This window comes from Python bivittatus, unplaced genomic scaffold (genome assembly GCF_059951505.1).
Source record: "Python bivittatus isolate LINGU-HERP-01145 unplaced genomic scaffold, Pbiv_v1 ctg000980_np1212, whole genome shotgun sequence".
NCBI lineage: Eukaryota > Metazoa > Chordata > Lepidosauria > Squamata > Pythonidae > Python > Python bivittatus.
In genome coordinates this window covers 10,794,869-10,815,858 of record NW_028277125.1, presented here as the reverse complement: position 1 = coordinate 10,815,858, position 20,990 = coordinate 10,794,869, and the positions used below count along the sequence as shown (strand labels likewise).

At 41.4% G+C, this 20,990-nt stretch overlaps 1 long non-coding RNA gene across 5 annotated transcripts in view; it reads right to left on the bottom strand.

Annotated features, from left to right (window-relative positions):
* LOC148213539 (uncharacterized) overlaps positions 1-20,990 on the bottom strand; it is a 226,883-nt gene that overhangs the window by 145,713 nt on the left and 60,180 nt on the right. The window contains exons 2-3 of one of the 5 annotated variants that reach the window (XR_015794380.1): positions 8,610-8,684; positions 6,820-6,959 (exon numbers count right to left, since the gene is read on the bottom strand). The exons of the other annotated variants lie outside the window; for them this stretch is intronic. This is a non-coding gene — a long non-coding RNA (uncharacterized LOC148213539). The remainder of the gene's footprint in view (positions 1-6,819; positions 6,960-8,609; positions 8,685-20,990) is intronic. 5 annotated transcript variants of the gene reach the window in all.

The following is a 20,990-nucleotide window of genomic DNA, read 5'->3' as shown; positions in this document are numbered from 1 at the left end:
GAACTAAATCCCCCCAGCCAAACCCCCAATTTAAAGCCCTTTCCTTCCCCCTCCCCCTCAATCACGAGTCCTTTCTGCTCAGGGGTCGAGGCTCTCCGATGTCCTCCATTGCCAGGTTTTTAATTGCCCCTGATGGTCCGGGAAATTACTTGCTGGTGACGAGCAGTCCTGGCTCCAAGCTGCTCCCCCCCCCCCCCCCGGAATGGCAGAACCGTACCGGTTAAAGCCTACGTGCTAAAAAGCTCACAGCTACTGCTCAAAAAGCAGGTAGCAACTATGGCTAGGAGGGCCTTTGCCCAGCTTCATCTTGTGTGCCAGTTGCACCCGTTCCTCAATCAGGAGGCCCTTCAGATAGTCACTCATGCCCTGGTCACCTCACATTGGATTATTGCAATGTGTTCTACATGAGGCTGGTTCAAAATGCAGTGGTGCAAGTAACGGGTGCCCCTCAGTGGGCCCATGTGTCACCGCTATGCAAGCTGCATTGGCTGCCAGTTGGCTTCCAAGTGCAATTCAAGGTGCTGGTTCTTACCTATAAAGCTCTGCATGGCATAGGGCCTGGACATCTCAGAGATTGCTTGTCTCCAACTGTTTCTGCCTGCCCAGTACATTCCAGCAGAGTGGGTGTGCTCCAGGTCCCCTACATTAAACACTCATCTTGTGGGACCTAGGAATAGTACCCTCTCTGTTGTGATCCCCACCCTCTAGAACAGCATCCCCCCAGAGATAAGGACGGCACCTTCTCTCCTAGGGTTTTGGAAAGCTTTGAAAACCTGGCTTTGGTCCCAGGCTTCAGGTTGATGCTTTTTCTAAAGCCCCTGTTTTGTTTTGTTGATTCTGTTGTATATTAGATCATTTTAGTCTGGGATGTCCTTCTGATTTAATGTTTTTAGCTGTTTTTGGGAGGGGGGTATTTTTTTGCTTTTTTTAGTTTTGTATGCTGCCCAGAGTCCGTTGGAGTTGGGTGGCTAATAATAATAATAATAATAATAATAATAATAATAATAATAATAATATAAAGATAATAATAAAGCTGGAATTATGGACTGGAGTCAAGCAGAACTAGAAGCCCTGGATAGGAAGACCAAAAAAAAAAATAATGACAATGAATCATGTCCTTCATCCGTGCAGCAACATTGACAGATTCTACTTACCAAGGAGCATAGGTAGGCATGGAATGTTGCACGTACACCAGACAGTTGAAGAAGAAAAAAGGGCATTGGAAGAATATCTGAAGGACAATGAAGAAGTTGCACTGAAACTAGTACACATGAAGGCTTACTGAATACTGAAGAGATCAAACTGGCCTACAAGACCAAACGAAGAATAGAAAAGAGACATGGCAAGGCAAAGTATTACATAGCCAGTTGTTGTTTAGTCGTTAAGTCATGTCCGACTCTTCGTGACCCCATGAACCATATTGCGCCAGGCCTTCCTGTCCTTCACTGCCTCCCTGAGTTTGCTCAGTTTCATGCTCATTGCTTCAGTGATGCTATCTAACCATCTCATCCTCTGCCGTCTCTTCTCCTTTTGCCTTCAATCTTTCCCAGCATCAGGGTCTTCTCCAAAGAGATCTCTCTTCGCATTAGGTGACCAAAGTATCTGAGCTTGAGCTTCATTATCGATCCTTCCAATGAGCAATCAGGGTTGATTTCCTTTAAGATTGACTGGTTTGACCTCCTAGCAGTCCAGGGGACTCTCAAGAGTCTTCTCCAGCACCATAGTTCAAAGGCACCAATTCTTTGGCGCTTGGCCTTCTTTATGGTCCAGCTCTCACAGCCATACATTACTACTGGAAAAACCATAGCTTTGACTATGCGGATCTTTGTCGGCAAGGTGACGTCTCTGCTTTTTAATATACTATCTAGGCTTGCCATAGCTTTCCTCCCAAGGAGCAAGCGTCTTTTAATTTCATGGCTGCAGTCTCCGTCTGCGGTGATCTTGGAGCCCAAATAAATGAAGTCTGTTACTGCTTCCATTTCTACCCCTTCTATTTGCCAGGAATTGATGGGTCCAGATGCCATGATCTTAGTTTTTTTAATGTTGAGTTTCAAGCCAGCTTTTGCACTCTCCTCTTTCACCCTCATCAAGAGGCTCTTTAGTTCTTCTTCACTTTCTGCCATTAGGGTGGTATCGTCCGCATATCTGAGGTTGTTGATGTTTCTCCCTGCAATCTTAATTCCAGCTTTTGACTCTTCCAGCCTGGCATTTCTCATGATGTACTCTGCATATAGGTTAAATAAGCAGGGTGACAGTATACAGCCTTGTCGTACACCTTTCCCTATTTTGAACCAATCGGTTGTTCCATGACCGGTTCTAACTGTTGCTTCTTGGCTCGCATACAGATTTCTCAGGAGACAGGTAAGGTGGTCTGGTACTCCCATCTCTTTAAGAACTTGCCACAGTTTGTTGTGATCCACACAATCAAAGGCTTTTGCATAGTCAATGAAGCAGAAGTAGATATTTTTCTGGAACTCTCGTGCTTTCTCCAGGATCCAGCGAATGTTGGTGATTTGATCTCTAGTTCCTCTGCCTCTTCAAAACCCAGCTTGTACATCCGGTAGTTCTCGGTTCATGTATTGCTGAAGCCTAGCTTGTAGGATTTTGAGCATAACCTTGCTAGCATGTGAAATGGGTGCAATTGTGCGATAGTTTGAGCATTCTTTGGCATTGCCCTTCTTTGGAATTGGAACATAAACTGACCTTTTCCAATCCCGTGGCCACTGTTGCATTTTCCAAACTTGCTGGCATATTGAGTGCAGCACTTTAACACCATCATCTTTTAGTATTTTAAATAACTCAGCTGGAATACTGTCATCTCCACTAGCTTTGTTGTTAGCAATGCTTCCTAAGGCCCACTTGACTTCACTCTCTAGGATGTCTTGCTCAAGGTCAGTGATCACACCAGCGTGGACATCAGGGACATTAAGATCTTTCTTGTATAGTTCTTCTGTGTATTCTTGCCACCTCTTCTTAATCTCTTCTGCTTCTGTTAGGTCCCTGCCTTTTTTGTCCTTTATCATGCCCATCTTTGCACTAAACGTTCCTTTCATATCTCCAATTTTCTTGAAGAGATCTCTAGTCTTCCCCATTCTATTGTTTTCCTCGATTTCTTTGCATTGTTCATTTAAGAAGGCCTTCTTATCTCTCCTTGCTATTCTCTGGAAATCTGCATTCAGTTGCTTATATCTTTCCCTTTCACCCTTGCTTTTCGCATTCCTTCTTTCCACAGCTATTTGTAAAGCCTCATCAGACAGCCATTTTGCTTTCTTGCATTTCTTTTTCTTTGGGATGGTTTTAGTTGCTGCCTCCTGTACAATGTTACGGACCTCCGTCCATAGTTCTTCAGGCACTCTGTCTACCAAATCTAATCCTCTAAATCTATTCATCACCTTCACTGTGTACTCACAAGGAATATGATCTAAGTCATACCTGAGTGGTCTAGTGGTTTTCCCTACATTCTTCAATTTAAGCCTAAATTTTGCAGTAAGAAGCTCATGATCTGAGCCACAGTCAGCTCCTGGTCTTGTTTTTGCTGTCTGTATAGAGCTTCTCCATCTTTGGCTGCAAAGTATATAATCAATCTGGTTTCGGTATTGACCATCTGGTGATGTCCATGTGTAGAGTCGTCTCTTGTGTTGTTGGAAAAGAGTGTTTGCTATGACTAGCTTGTTCTCTTGACAGAACTCTATTAGCCTTTGCCCTGCTTCATTTTGTACTCCAAGGCCAAATTTGCCTGTTATTCCGATTACTCCTTGACTTCCTACTTTAGCATTCCAATCCCCTATGATGAAAAGGACATCTTTTTTTGGTGCTAGTTCTCGAAGGTGTTGTAGGTCTTCATAGAAGCGGTCAACTTCAGCTTCTTCAGCATCAGTGGTTGGGGCATAGACTTGGATGACTGTGATATTGAATGGTTTGCCTTGGATACGCACTGAGATCATTCTGTCGTTTTTGAGGTTGTACCCCATTACTGCCTTTCCCACTCTCTTATTCACTATGAGTGCAACTCCATTTCTTCTAAGGGTTTCTTGCCCACAGTAGTAGATATAATGGTCACCCGAATTAAATTCACCCATTCCCGTCCATTTCAGTTCGCTGATTCCCAAGATGTCGACGTTCAAGTCATCTCATGTTTGACCACATCCAGCTTGCCTTGGTTCATAGATCTTACATTCCAGGTACCTATACAATATTGTTCTTTACAGCATCGGACCTTCTTTTCGCTTCCAGATACATCCACAGCTGAACGTCCTTTCGGCTTTGGCCCAGCCGCTTCACTCTTTCTGGAGCTACTTGGAAATGCCCTCCGCTCTTCCCCAGTAGCATATTGGACACCTTCCGACCTGAGGGGCTCATCTTCCGGTGTCATATCTTTTAGCCTTTTAACATTGTCCATGGGGTTTTCTTGGCAAGGATACTGGAGTGGGTTGCCATTTCCTTCTCCAGTGGACCACATTTTGTCAGAACTCTCTGTCATGACCTCTCCGTCTTGGGTGGCCCTGCACGGTATAGCTCATGGCTTCACTGAGTTACGCAAGCCCCTTCGCCATGACAAGGCAGTGATCCATGAAGGGGACATAGCCAGTACACGCACACATAAAAAACTAGCAAGCAAAGCAGATAACAATAAGACCTGGCAATGGCTAAGAGCAGAAAAGTTGAAGAAAGAGAAGGAGGGGCTCATTCTGGCTGCACAAGACCAAGCCTCAAGAACAAATGCATACAAAGCCAGAATTGAGAAGACAGCAACAGACAGCAAATGCCGCCTCCGCAAAGAAACTGAAGGAACAGTGAACCACCCAGTTAGCTGCTGCAAGAAGATCACACAGACTGAATAGAAACAATGACAAAGTAGCAGCAATGGTGCTTTGGAGTATCTGCAAGAAATACTATTTGCCTGCAAGCAGGAACTGGTGGGACCACAAAACAGACAAAATAATAGAAAATGAAGAAGCTAAAGTGCTCTGGGACTTTAGCATTTAAACAGACAAGCACCTGCCACACAACACCCGACAGTTAACAATTGTTGATAAGAAAGATTTAAAAAGTCTGGGTAGTGGACATTGCAATACCTGGAGACAGCAGAATAGGAGAGAAAGAACTGGAGAAAACCACAAAAATATAAAGACCTGCAGATAGAAGTAGAACGACTATGGCAAAAGAAAGCAAAGATAGTACCAATAGTTATAGGTGACTTAGGTGCAATCCCAAAACATCTGGAGCACCACTTGAAGACCATCAGCATTGACAAAATCACCATCAGTCAATTGTAAAAGGCAGCCTTGCTTGGAACAGCTTATATCCTGCAATGATATGTTTAACACCATCAAACAACATCTGCCTATCCCAGGTCATTGGGAAGGACTCAATAAGTGGATAAAAATGCCAAATCCAGTCTAAACATCTGGCTGACTCTGCGACCAACCATAATATCCTTGACCTGTCTGCCTTTGAAATTCCACTCCTCTGTCATGCAGTCAGGAAAAAAAACTATTTGTTTTGATGGGCAGATGTTTTGATGGGCAAAGGTGAGTGTGTTAGGAAGTGTACACTATACATGACAAGATAGATAGATAGATAGATAGATAGATAGATAGATAGATAGATAGATAGATAGATAGATAGATAGATATTCAGGATTCAGGGAAATTTCTAACTTTAGTCTTTTCAGAAAACAGGATCACAAGAATATGTTTATTTCTGGTTTGAATTTACTGAATGTCCATATCCAATAGGTGGCAGTAAGAGATCCAGATCAAGTTCCAAGAAATTGAGGCATAACATCAAATATAAAGAAGTCTGACACTCAAAAGAACCTACAGCATTCCCCCCTCCACACACTTTTTTTTTTTTTTAAGAAAAAGCCACTTTGGATCTTAGAAAAGAAAACAACTCATAAATGTTTGAAATAGATATAACTAGGAGGAAAATGCTTAAAGCATTTTCCTCTTAGGACAAATGTTTGAGCAATTGGCAGAAAGAAATAGTGCAATGGTTGCTTAGACATCCAGATATTTGAAATGAATGGAACAAAAATGTGTTGTCATTTTAAGCTGGGGAAATCTTTTCAACCTGCCGGTCTAATTATCAAGAGGAGGTCTGAATCACAGAATCATAAAATATTCAAGCTGGAAATGACCTTGGAAGGCATCAATTCCAACTCCCTGCTCACTGCAGGATCTTCAGTGGAGGACTGCAGCTATACTATCCTTGAAAACTCCTGAAATACCTCTAGTAGGGGGAGAGAGGCGGGGGGCGGGGGTGGAGAGAGACTGTTCCATTGCCAAATACTTCTTCCTAGTAGGGCTTTAATCCTACATTGCTATATTTAACTCCTTGCCATTTCCACCTCAATTTCTGCCTCTTGGAGAAAGTGACTGTTCCAACAGTTCAGGAGAGCACAACCTGAGGCCTGATGTGTCTCCCAGCACCCCCTTTGCATCCCCCAACAACTTGAAATTTTAATGCTGAAATTGCAATTTTTGGAAGTACAATTTTTTTTTGTTTCACCTTTTTCTCAAAAACAGATGCCACTCCATCTTCAAAATGACCCCAAATCACCAAAATTCAGCCAATTTGCTGTTAGATCTTGGCAGCATGATTTCAGGCCATTTGCAGAGGTGAAAATGACCGCATTTTTCCTCTCTCATTTTCCTTTTCAAACACCTGAAACCCCTTGAAAAATGGACCAAAAACAGAGGTGACATCACCTGGTCTTCCCAGTTGAACAGGGGAGCAAGTTGGGGCTTCCACCTCAGAAAAGTTGGCTATCCTTGTTTTAGATATTTAAAGAGAGATATCATGGCTTCCCATTACCTTCTGTGCTCCAGGAGAAACTTATCCAGCTCTTTCAGTTGCTGATCCAGACCCTTCACCAGCCTATTTTCCACTGGATGCTCTGGTTTGTCAATATCATTCCTACACTGGGGATGACCAGTACTCTAGATATAGTTTGACTAGGACAAAACAGAATGGAATGATTACTTTCTCCAATCTGAACACTATGATTCTATTCATGCATCTTAAGACCGGATAGCTTATTTAGCAGCTGTTATACAAACCTACTCATCTTGAACATAATTTCCTATTTTTACAAAATTAAAATGTTGGCATTCATAGGTCTCCATTAGTAGCCACAATGATGACCCAATGACGAAATATGCCCCATGATGTCACAATATAAGCTCCACCTCTTTGAATGTGGATGTAGAGGGAAGAGGGAATAGCCTTGAAGGACAGGAGGAAGAGCTGCTACCAAGGCAATGGTCAGATAAAAAGGGTCTAAATCCAGGACAAGATAGAACCCCCTAGTTCACCCAAAGGTAAAGGGAGGGGGGAGCACATTTGGACTTGCAAGATTCTGTTACTATAGCTTAAAACAAAAATAGTACTGACCTACATGACATTGGTTTCCCAGCCTGATCTACCTTGAAGGGCTGATAGTGAGTCAAAACATTGCATGGAAGTAGATAAGGGGATTTCTGTTACAACATACTTTTTGTCTTTTGCCTCCACTTGCCCTACCCCAACAGATGATGGTATTGGCATTCATTTTAACAAGTTACTACCAACAATGATAACCAAACACATCCTTGGACAGCAGTTCAAATGTTTGCCTCTTCTGTCATTCCTTAGCAGAGCTCTTCCTCAGAATTTAGCAGCCACATTCTAAGTCTCTTCTCTGTATTGCACATGCATCTAAGTTTATCCACATGAATACTACAGACCCCTGCGCTATACTACACTTGATTTACACTAGCATTTATACTTACTCTCCCACAACTATCCTGCAAGTTTGGTTTAGCTGAGAGCTCCTGACTAGCTCAAAGCGACCCAGTCTAGCATTTGAACCAGGATCTCCCCAGCTTCAGCCTAGCATTCTAACCACTATAACAAACTGGCTGTCAAAACGAAAAAGATTTGGTACAATGAGGTACTAACAAAAATGTAATAAGAAGCAATTGAGTCCATCCTGTTTTTCAGAAAACAAACAGGCTTTGATTGATGATATGACTGTAGGACTAAATTCTCATAACCAATCTTGTAGCAAAAGTCTGGCTGCATAGCCTCTAGCTGAGTCATGGGGATTTCATTCCCTGCCATAGATTGGCATCAGTGCCTTCAAACATGACTGAGGTTAATAATGCTTTAACTCATCTACAGTGATGATTTCCCCAGCCTTTCTTAGTTTACTAACATTCTTGAGTTCCAAACAGAATAGATTAAAACAAACAAAAATACTTATCAGTATTCTATATCCATAATTAATTATAATTATAGAACAAAAGAACAAATGGGAATTCTTATACTCTTGACTTCTCTCATCAATTATTTCTGGCTAATAAGCCATTGTAGATTTGTTTCAGAGACTAGAATATGGAAGAGAGGGGGGAAAGGAACAACCAATTCTGAGGATTTATGATGTCCAGATTCACTTTTCAGGTAATTGCTAAAATAGAAAAAGATACAGTGCCAATCTCCTCCAATGCCTCTCCAAATCAGCAGAGGAGACTATTCTATGGCAGGAACTGTAGGATGCTCTGATACACTTTGGGGGTGGGGAGGGGGGACTAATTGGGAGTAATTTATATAGCAAGAAACTTTACCTTGTTGTCCTCATCTTCTGAACTAGTCTTCCTTTACTTCCTTCACTTGTATTGTCTCTCCTCCTCTCTTCTTCTCTGCAGGAGGGCACAGCAGATCTCTTTTGTAGTTACAGTGGATTTTTGTATGTTGTGAGTGCAAAATTTTAAATACATTGCTTCTTCCTATGTCTGTCTATGCAAGAGATCATCCCTTCAGGTCCTTCACTGCATTCTCTTACCAGGTGAGATAAAATAAATTACTAGAGAGAAAGGAGGATTTTTCTGCTATTCAGTGTTGGAATAGCCACTCAAGAAAAAATTCATCTGGAGCCTAAGTGAAATGTCTGGTGGACTCTAGGCTTTTTTAATTTCCCAGGTCTCTTAAGTTTTATATTAGGCTTTTGTTGTAACATGGCTATTTAACTCTGTGAAAATGTCATTGTTTCAATTTTCTACTCCAGTTGATCATTGTTGCAATGTTTTAATCACAAGAACTCAGTTCTGAGATTGTTTAAATTTTCTGCTTCTTTAATCAGTTTTTTCATAATTGCCACTATTAAGCTGTTTTTAACTTCTTTTGCCTCACAAATAGCTTTTTCTATAAGGGGATCCACAGTCAAACAGATAAAGAAGAGATCTATTGCTATTGTCTAAAATAAGAACAAAAACAGATCCATTTTGAATGTCTCAGCAAACATATTCCTTGCCAGCATGGGAAGACAGGCTGAAGTTAGGGCAACATCAAAGCTTCTGTTGACTGATTCACACGATGCCCCTACTGATACACTACTGATCACTTGCACGGACACATAGACATAGACATGTTGTAGACTTATTAATCTTGTTCCTAAAAGAAGAAAGAGGTGTTCATTTAAATAAGCACAATGCACTGATTCACTTCTTGAAAATTCTGTAGTACAAACTAGAGCTGTGAAGAGCTTTGGAAATAATTTGGAAAATATCTTTGCAGAGCAAGGAGATGCAAATGTAGTGTTTGTCTGCAGCTCTTCAAAGCAGTTGTAGCTTTTTGCAAGACTGCTACTCCCTTCAAGTTTTACAGACCAGCGTTACATTCCTGTTCCCACAGCACCTTTTCTAAATTATTTCCAAAGTGCTGTACACCGTTAGTACAAATTATTGATTTGCTCCATACACTCTTTCCCATTTCATGTAGATTACTTTTCCCAATCTGCTAACCTCCAGATTTGTTTCATATCAAGTCGCAAAATTTCATTGGCTGTATTGGCTATGCATTCTTGGAGTACCACTGCTCGGGAAGATTTCAGAAAGGCTCCAGAGATAGCTAATTCTCATTTCTATGAAAGAGTAGCAAAAACAGAAGAGCTGAAACTCAGACTCTAATGAGAGAGAGCCATGAAATTCCTTCAGCAGTAGTGTCAGGGTGTCCAGGATAAAAATATGCCACGGGTGGACATTTCTCTACCAGGGCATTATGCTCTGAAGAAGAATAGCCACATAGTTGGAAAAGAGATTTCAGAAAGTCACAAATTAAGCAGAAGTAGTCTGGTTATGCAACTCTTAACATCTGAATTGTGGGCCAGGGAGTGAGCAAGACTTAAATATTCAGATCCTTCTTTGTCAGATTTTAGGAAATTTTAGAACAAAGCAGGGGTATTAAATCTCTGCAAAGCTTAAAGTCGAAGATGTTAACTGTGCCTATGTCATTCCAATGAATCTTCCAATGATGTCTCAGCATCTCTAATCTCTCCTATGGTGGCTCCAGGAAGATACATATTTTAAAAGGTTGCCCACTCCTGTTCCTCTAGAATGTGCTATTATCAGGATTTTATGCCTCTTTTACCCCTGTTAATGTCTTATAACATCCTTAAATCACGTTTATTTTTAGAGGCAAAAGTGTGCAGATTCAATTAATCAACTGATTAATTGCAGCTGATAGGATTGTCATTTCATAAAAATGAATGACAGCCCTAAAGTTATGTGTACATACAATTTCAGCATATATTCATTGTTTAAATTCACATTAAAAAAAAACCCTCATCAACCTTACTGTTACTTTTATTTATATAATTGTTATAAATTATATTACTACAATTTTTACCCATGTGTCATGTTTAGGTGGTAAACAACCAATAAAACACAATAATAATTGCTAAGAAAGAATTATATGGCGATAGCAGGAAACTTAGCAACTAAAATAAGACATCAAATGAGATTTACACTACCTGTGAAACGAATTATTTTCTACATTTAGTGCTGCTGGTAAGAATTTTCTTTCTATTGGTCTCAACAAAATAACTTGACCATAGTGAACAGGGAAGAGCCTCACTAACCAATTTTAGAGTATGGGAAGCTAATATAGAAGGAGGTAACTCCTAAATAACATAAACGTTTTAAAATTCATCAGCAAAACTTTGAATTATGCCTTAATATAAATTGTGGAGCAGTTGAAGGCATATAACAAAAGTTTAATCTGATCTTTCCTGCATGTATAAAGGAAAAGCTGAGGGAGATGAAATGGGTTAAGAGATGTCTGGAGTACCACTGGAGATCAACGAGAAGCAAACTTGACCCAACTTGGGTGAGAGACGCTATTAAGGCCTACCTCTTCCTTGGGTGGGGAAGCATCAGTACTTCTCTGCCCTTATTGCACCCTCAGATAGCTGACTGGCAGCCCTGTTTAGCATGGCCCAGATCCTCCTGGGTAAGGGGGGCCCTAGGTTCATCTTCAGGGTCATGCCAAGGAATTTGCACATTATCTGTCAGATAAAATCACTCAGATTCGCTCTCAGTTGGATGCCAGTATTTGTACAGGCCCTGTGGATATGTCTTGGGTGCAGCCTTGCCCTGTTATCTGGGAGCTGCTTGTACCTGTTGGACTTGAAGAAGTGGACAGGGTCCTTATGCCTATGAGCTTGGCCACCTGCTCTTTAGTCCCTCCTGGCTGAGTAAGACTGCCTGGGAGGTGACATGTGGGTGGGTTCTAGTGGTAGTGAATTCATCCTTGAGGGAAGGGATTGTCCCTTCACCTCTTAAAGAGGCATTAGTCTGCCCTCTCTTCAAGAAGCCATCAGTAGACCCTACCATACTGGACAACTTTCTAGGGAAGGTTGTGGAGAAGGTGGTTGCACAGCAGCTTCAGAGGACCCTGGATGAAATGGATTATCTGGACCCCTTTCAGTCAGGATTCAGGCCCATATATGGGATGGAAACAGCATTGGTTGAGCTTTTGGATGATCTCTGGTGGGAGCAGGATGAGAGTAGTGCATCCATCCTTGTTCTACTTGACCTCCCAGCAGCTTTTGATACTATTGACCATGGTATCCTTCTAGAATGGCTCCAGGGGCTGGGAGCGGGCTGCAGTGTTGTGCTGGCTCTCTTCATTTCTCTGAGGCCAGTTCCAGTCAGTGTTGATTAGAAACAAGAAGTACCATACTCAGCCCCTGCTATGTGGGGTGCCACTGGGTGTGGTACTTTCTTCACTCCTGTTTAACATCTACATGAAGCCACTGGGTGAGATCATCCATCACCATGGGGTGAGGTATCATCAGTATGCTGATAATACTCAGCTGTATATCTCCACCCCTGGTAAGTTAAGTAATGCTGTTGATGACCTTTTTCAGTGCCTAGAGGCTGTGGGGGTCTGGATGGGGAACAGTCTTCAACTAAACCCTGGTAGGACTGAATGGCTTTGGGTTTTGGGGCCTTCTGTATCTGGGAATTTACCATCTTTGATCCTGGATGAGGCTGCACTACCCCAAACAGTTCCAGTATGCAATTTGGGGCTTCTTCTGAACTCACGAATCCTGCTTGAAGAGCAGGTGGCAGTCATGGCCAGAAGGGTCTTTGCACAGCTTCATATTGTGCACCAGTTGTGCCCATTCCTAGATCGGGAGGCTCTACTCACAGTCATTCATGCCCTAGTTACCTCGCAGATGGACTACTGTAGTATGCTCTACATGGGACTGCCCTTGAAGAGTATCTGGAAGCTTCAGCTGGTGCAATATGTAGCAGCATGATAAGTTATGTGTGCTTCAAAACTGCATGTTACACCTCTGCTTCACGAGCTGCATTGCATTGGTTACCAGTTTGCTTCCAAGTCCAATTCAAGGTGCTGGTTTTGACTTTTAAAGCCCTACATGGCCCCAGGTTATTTGAGGGTCCACCTGTCCCCAATGACATATACCTGTCCCATCTGGTCTGGCAGGAGAGACATGTTGCAGGTCCTGTCAGCTAGGGAGTTTTGTGTGGCAGGTCCTAGGAGGAAAGCCTTTTCTACCATAGCCCCCACCCTGTGGAACATCATTCCCCTCAAGGTGAGGCTGGTCCCAACCCTTTTGGCCTTCTGGAAGGACCCTGAAAACATGGTTTTGTCAGCAAGCTTGGGGATCCCATGGTAGAGTGAGGCCTGTTGGATGGTTATGTGATTGTTAACTGATACATTCTCTGTATGCTGGCCACCATTTGTTTTGGCTTTTGTTTTTCATTTAAATTGTAGCTTTATTGGTTTTTATGTATTTTACTTTTATGTATTTTCTTTTATTATATATGCCGCCCAGAGTCACTATGTGAAATGGGCAGCTATACAAATATGATAAATAAATAAATGTATCCACCAGCACTCTAACTGCTGCATTCTAGACAAACAGCAATTTCCAAAGGCATTTAAAAAATGTGTCTAGTTCTGTCTTCTTCAGGAATGGTGAATGGTGCACCAACTTAAGCTGAGTACAGGCACTTGACCAAAAGACAAAGATAGGATGTCCTGGGATTCCACACTACATCCTTCTCCTTCATAGCAAATTCTATGCCAATTCATCTTTGATAGACTTGAACTCTCCTGGAATCTTCATTCTTCAATAGACTAAAACTACCAAATTCTGTCTTCGTTTGCAAGCCATTTTTGTTTCTTTCTCTCTTCTATATGAAAACTTCTTATCTTTTTCCTTTATCAAGAAAATGTATGTCTCGGAAGTCATGTGACAGGATGATGTATGGTGTTTACCTTTTCTATTCTGTCACATTGTACCCAAGGAAAAAGCTGAAGAACACCCCAGATCTCTGAAAGACTGAGTTGCTTGTGCAAAGCTTAGTCAAAGTATATTAATCTTCCATTTCTTCCTATCCAAGCATCCAGTGACCAGTTGGAAAGGGGAATGGGGTGTCATTCCAGATATAAAAAATTATTTTCTGAAAACCTGCATCATTCAATGATTGATCACATGAGGCAGCTGTGTGAAGATCATGACACCATTTTTTTTTCAAATGTCAAGGCTTTACATCTCCACTGCATGTACAGATATTGTACCATAATGCTCTAGAGCAAGATAATGTTTTATGAAGTCTATGGTTCTACCTGCTATAAAGCAATATTCTTCAAGAAGATGCATCAAAATGCCTGAAGATTTTAGTTTCCACAATTTGGAGGACACAAAATTAGGAGAAACTGTTCCAAAGATTGACAGCATCTGAGATGAGTAGAATCATGTTTCCTCCTGAACTGTACTTAGCAAAAGCTTTTAATAGGCTGAGTTTCTGCGAAGCTGAAACCTGGCATGTGGGTAGAATTTGATGTATCTAGGTAAAAACACATCACTTTTCCCTACTTCTAATCTCTGTATGAGTTACTAAACTAGGCATAAGGTCATGGTAGATTCATATAACTTCATCTCCATGTGATTATTTATTTATTTACTGATTTACTGATTTACTGATTTATTTATTATGAGACTTATACGGCTGCCCATTTTATGTCCCATAACTCTGGGCAGCTGACACCAACAATGATAAGAACATAAAGGAAACAATAATAATCAACCTTCAAAAACAACTTGTGATGCCCTAAAACAACACTCCCAGTACATAAAAATCATAATCACTGGCCTCCAGCCTCACCCTAACAGGAGATCTCAGGGGGTAATTGCAATAAGTTGCCTCAGTATACTTGTCATTTTGCTAATCATAGAGAGAAGGTCTCAGGACAATTATGGGATTGAAGCTCAGAATGCACTTTTTCCGAGCAAGATGTAATGGTATGTGCAAATGACCTTGGGAGACAGGGGGAAGAGCCACAGCCAGGGAGGAGGGCATGGCAAACATCTCAGAAGGGACCCTCCCAATAAATACGGTATTCATTGCCCATCTCATAATTTGTAACTTTAGAACTGACTTTACCATTTTTGTAAGTTTCCCTCATGCCACTGATTTCTGGTCATTGTTTGACTGACTTTCAGTAACCCTCAGAGAGGCTGTAACCTGGCAAAACAGGTTTAAAGGTTATTGAAAACCTTTCATGCAAATTGCCCACTCCTACCACGTCTTCAGTCCCAGGTCTTGCTGCAGTGAGCAGCAAGGTTTGTAGAAGCGATATACTCAAAAGTGTCAATGAACAAGTAGAATTCTCCTCAGGGAAGGAAGTGAGGAGTACTTCTGTTAGGTCCTTTCCATTCAGGAAGGGCAAGTGTCATGTGTAATGGAGACAGAGATGATACAGCTGTTATTCTGAACCTTTCTTTGTTTATTTGCTTATTTAGTGGGAGGGGGAGAGGCTTCTCTACCATTCACTTTCATCATGCAAAGAGTATCTGTTAGAGCTGTGCAAAGCACCGAAAAAGAGATGATCCACAAACTGTGCTGGTGTGAGCAAAGCCCCCCTTTGTGAAGCATGAAAGCTGCTGCATCTAAGGCTGCTATAATGGCTTTTTCCAGCTGTCTACCAGTATGTGTGCCTGAAAAGTAGCTTCTTTTTGTTGGTAATCTCAGCAGAAGTGTTGTCTAAGCACACACATGCAGACAACTGGAGAAGGTCATGGCGACTTTTCTGAAGGACGCGGCTATTTTAACTTTTCAAGGAGGGTTGGCTTGCTTGCAGCCATCCATTTTGTGACGCATCCCTTTCAAATATTTTCTTCAGCCCTGGTTTCTATACCATTGCCAGATTCTGACAGAGAATCAAACTTGAAAAATAGGAGAATTGTCTGTGTAGGATAATCAGAATGGACAGTAGGTGCATATATTACTGGACATATATGACTACCATTCCTGAAAGCACAAAAGGAAATCCACCAGCATGCATTCCAATATCAGTAGGAGGGAGGTTGGTGCTTTCGTATGGCGAGCCCATGTTTCAAGGATGAGTTGCTAAGGGCAACTGTAAGATGTGTTTTAAATTTAAGTCTCAAGAGGAAAAAAAAATTGGCCTGAGTTATTGATCTGTGGAGACAGCTGTCACAGAGATGACCTGAATGTGTGGACTGGACTTCACCCATGCAGTCAGGTTTCTCAAGCTCCTATACTTGGGACCGCAAGATTTCCAATCCATGCATTGCTTCAAGGATAATAGCTACAATCTCAAATCTGAGGTCATTTATTGGAAGGAAGCTTAGAGGGGTGTCAAGGATATAGATTATATTTGTCTTAAGTGGTGTTGGGTATCAGACAGTTTAATTTACCAGTCATGAGGGGCTCATGGATCCAGCCATCCTCATGTTGGTCTTGGATAATTTCCAGGAGCATGCATTGCTGCCCGCATCCTAACTCAGCATGTACATTGATTTGATTTGAATTGATTTGGAAAATCAAGTCAGTTCAAAGCAACACTTCAATTCAAAGAGTCAGATTGGTCAATTTAATGCAGTTTTCCAAAATAAATTGAAAAGCCCTTCCAAATCTTCAGACTGATTTGAGAGAATCGAGATCGATATGCTGGAGGGCTAATTTAATTTGGAGATTCTGTTAAATCAGTTTCAGATCAAAGCTTTATGGAGATCTAGGCTATGCAGCTTTCATTCATCACTTGTCTGAATCAACTGATTGAGCTTAGAAGCCACGGTTCAGTTGCAGTTAAATTCATTTAGCTGGGCATAAATGAGCTTTTCCAGTGCTGGAGCTTCATTGTTGGTGCATTGGAAACAGGAGTGGTACTGCCTTGGAAATCTGTGTTTTCCAGAATCACTGGATCCATATTTTATGGCCAATCAGATGACACAGGACAACCCAATCAGAACTGTGATGAAAGCTGATGGATGTTGATAGCTTTATGGATGTTGTCAGCACCCCCAAAGCCAAAATCTAACTTTTCAACACATCTTCCACATGCTCTTCTGGAATATAGGCGTATGGGCTTTATGAAAGCATAACTGAAAGATGGGTACTGAACCCTGAAGCAGGAAAGTAGAAGTCAGCTAAGCAGACACAGCTTCATGTCTTGCAGTGCCCCACAAAGGTTGTGGCACATACAATACAAAACATCTGCTAAGAGACATTTTAAGATGCCTGATTAATACAGTTATGGAATACATGAGGTGTAATTATATTAGCACTATTTAATTAATTAAATTTAATCTAATGACCATAAAATTAAACCCCATTAAATCAAACTCAGGTTTTATTCTTGCCCCACCCACTTACTTGTCCTATCTTTGTGTACTTTTTAAGAGTGGTTTGGGCAGCCCACTCCAAGACCAACTGCAGCGTTGCAAGAAAAATGTTGTACACTCTGTTTTACAAGCTTAGCTGTACGCAGTAGGGTTCCTGGGGGACAACAGGAATTCTGAGAAGTCCATGTTCTTGCTTTAATAGGAGTCTCTGAGCAGTCAGCTCTACTTGTGAAGAGCCCATCTTTGCACAATAAGTACAGGGTTTAATGAAAGGAATATATGAGTGTCCAGTTACTGGTGACATCAAGCTCTATAAGCTTCTGAAGCTAACTTAAAAATATAGTATCATTTCACTCAGGGATTTATTACTTGGTACTGCTGAGTGATTCCAGCTGGCTGGAATCATTGTGAGGTTTTACTGAATTATTGTATTATGTAATTCTAATTGCCTTTTAATTAAGGACATCAATGCTTATTTAATTGTATCCCTGCTTTGGAGTTGATATATATACTCTGCAGTTGCATGTTCAAGCAAACCCTCTTTAAAATAATGCTTGAATTTAAAGTTTGTTCTGCTTATCAGATCAAGAGCTACAAAATAATTCAGTATCTCAGTTGTTTCTTTCTTCTCTAGGACCAGGCAAAACTATCAGAAGTGTAATTAGTGTGGTGTGGTAAGGTGTATGTGTGACTTTTGCAGTCCTGGACAGCTCCTACCACATCAGCCTTTATTGGACACCAAACAAACCAGTTGGACAAACCAGTTGCTGTTGCTCTATCTTTTCTGATGTACCTGATCACACTAAGGGAGAAAGACAAAGATTCTTCAGTATTCAATTTCTTTCATTCTTTTTTCCTGGGGAAGTAGACTTCATGACCCCCACTTTGGCTTTTCCTTCCAATGCTTTTGAAATTCATTTCTGGTCTTTGCACTCTTAAGCAGCTTATGCTAGGGCACAGATTAATTTTCTTTTCCATTTGGAGCTTCTAGATCTTAATTGGATCCTTGCTTTGCATAGAGATGCTATTTAGGAAAAGGTAGGGGGTGCATTCCTGCAATCATTCACACACCTGTTGTGTTTCAGAGACCAGATGGTCATTTGCATGCAATTGGACTGCCAGCCAGTCTGGTACAATATAGACTGGAGAGCTCCTTTGCTTACCATAACCTGTTTAAGGTGCAGGACTTTTGACAAGCAGAATTTTCCTGGCTTCACAGGAACACCATAATTGAGCCTATTCCTCAAGAAATTAGTCTAACAGTTGGCAGCTCTGATCAGGATCTCTCAAGATTTCCAAATAAAAATCCCAAGGGGTGGATGTGAGTCTAAATAGTTAAATGGCTGGAGAAATATTCTTTGGCTTGCTGGTTTGGGATTCTGGAAAATCATAGTCCCAACACATCTGGAAGGCAACAGATTGCTTTAATATGAGCAATTTCAATTTTAACTGATGGCAGTGAGAGAAGATCATGTTCATTGATCATTCTGTCATGAGAACAAGGCTATGATACTTCCAACACTTTAACAAATATAGGGGGTTGGTTTTTGTTGCTGTTGACTTATTAAGTCAATGGGATTTGTAAAACTAAGGAAGAAAAATGGGGGGAACCATTTTCAGCTTTCATAAAGATGTACCTGAAGCTGTAACTTTACAAATAATCATCATTTATCAAAACTAAAGAAGCTGAGTTGCTAGGCAATAACACAATATATCATGGCATCTTAAGTCAGAGTGATGGTTTAGTAGCTTAAACATGTGGATTGAAAAACACCTACACTGCTAAGCCATTGATTCCAATCTCTTGAAGCATTGATTCAATCTCCTTCTTAACTGAGCCCAATGCACTTTGGCTGAGTGGGAGACTTCCTAAGAAGGCCACCTTAACTTCCCTTTTGTCAAACAAAAAATGATAATAATTAGGTGCTATTTCTCACAACCAAGTTCCATCTCCATCTGTCCTTGTCCATCATTTCCTTCCTTGTGGCCTTAGAAATCTATATTGTACAAATATCTCATATCAAACAGGCCAGATAGGCCACTGGCACATTTATCCCAGTTGCATACCCAAGGGATGGGACTCTTGCCATTGCCATCGTTCTCAACTAAAATCTACAATCCAAGCAAAGGAAGGTCAAGAAAATGATAAAAGGAATGGATGATGATGTACAGCCAGTGCATAAAGAAAAACAGGACAGCAGTGGAGAAAGCAGCTTTGGGGGGAAAGCCATGGTTACCATCAGGCAGAACAAAGAAAGAAAGGAACAGAAGAATAGATCTTTTGGGCCAAATGAATACATGACAGTACTTCTTTGAAATCAACCCTGATTATTCATTGGAAGGATTGATAATGAAGCTCAAGCTCAGATACTTTGGTCACCTAATGCGAAGAGAGGACTCTTTGGAAAAGACCCTGATGCTGGGAAAGATGGAAGGCAAAAGGAGAAGAGGACGGCAGAGGATGAGATGGTTAGATAGCATCACTGAAGCAATGAGCATGAAACTGAGCAAACTCAGGGAGGCAGTGAAGGACAGGAAGGCCTGGTGTGATATGGTTCATGGGGTCACGAAGAGTCAGACAGGACTTAATGACTGAACAACAACAACTGCTTTGAAAAGGAAGCAAGTGGTGGTACTGCATCTGTAAGGTCAAGTCTGCACTGCAGATCTGTGGACCTAGTCCTTGGGAAACCTCTTTCTGCATGGCCACTTATTAAGAGACACCTCTATAATTTAGTCCATCTACTCACTGCAGAGATATTTACTCAGTCCTTCTGGGATGGCTGCAGTCATTTATCTAATTTATGAACAAAATACAATTGCCAAGATTGGACTAACCATCTTTAAACAGAGCATCACATTTCACTCCGTTTAAGGCATTCCAAAATTAGACTGAGTGCTGTTGCACCAGACTGGTCAAGCAAGTCAGAAGTGATGGCACGTCAGATTTCCTACCTGGAAGGTCCTCTCCCTCCAAACCCAAACTGGAATTCATCCAGATCTTCCCTTCATAGCATAATCTCATCCAAGGAGATTTGAGAACCTGCAGGCCTGCCCTGCGTGGAACAGATTGCTCTGCAGAATTGGTGATGAACTTAAAACAGCCGGCATGTTCAGGACTGGCTCTGAATGCGTATTAATGAGCTGCTGTTTTTAAAGGGCCCATAGATAGCTGTATGGTATGGCAGGAACTGTGCATTGACAATATCTCATGGGGAAAAAAGAAACTCTGTATTCAGCCATTTGGGAAGCAACTGAGATGACAGGTGATGCTGCTGCTATAAAGATTTTCAGCTTTCCTGGCTTCCCATCCACCAATTAAATGTGAAAGGAAGATAACTGGGATGTTCAACTCCCCTTGGACAGTTTAGGAAGTGTGAACAACCAGAGAGGCTTTGAAGTAAAAGGAATGCACAACAGACTATAAAATCACCAGCAGTAGCACCCTCCATTACTTCCAACAATCAATTAAGCTCAGAAACACCCCAATGAGAAATTTAAAATATGTTCAAATTTCCTGGGAATAAGGTAGTAGAAGCTTCTTTTGCAGGGAAGCCTTGCAAAGTATTAAAAATTGAATTGCCCCTGAAAATAACAGGCTCATTGTAAGTTTCTCCTTTCCTGACGTAGATCATTCTTTCTTAGGAGTGTTGGGATCACAACCCTCAGAATTCTCAGGCAACATGCTGGTCAGGCTTTCCATGAATTGTGATCCCAAACAATTTGAGAGCCATCAGGTTAGGAAGCTCAGTTAAAACACACACACACACACACACCACCTCCCTATTCAGCTATATGTGAAAAAGTTCCCAGCTAGGAACCTGGTTTGTGGCAGGGTGACTGATTTAGGGTCACTATATGTGGGCTGTCCTGCTCCAGATGACCACAAAATGGCAGCAAAATGATATAGGAAGAAGTTAGCTCTTTGCTGTAACTAGTGGTTAGACTGATCTCTGCAGGACATATCTAGTAGCCATATTTGATCATGTAGCAAAGGTGGAAGGAAAGAGAAGAACAGGATGGCCAGTAGCAAGGTGGATGGACT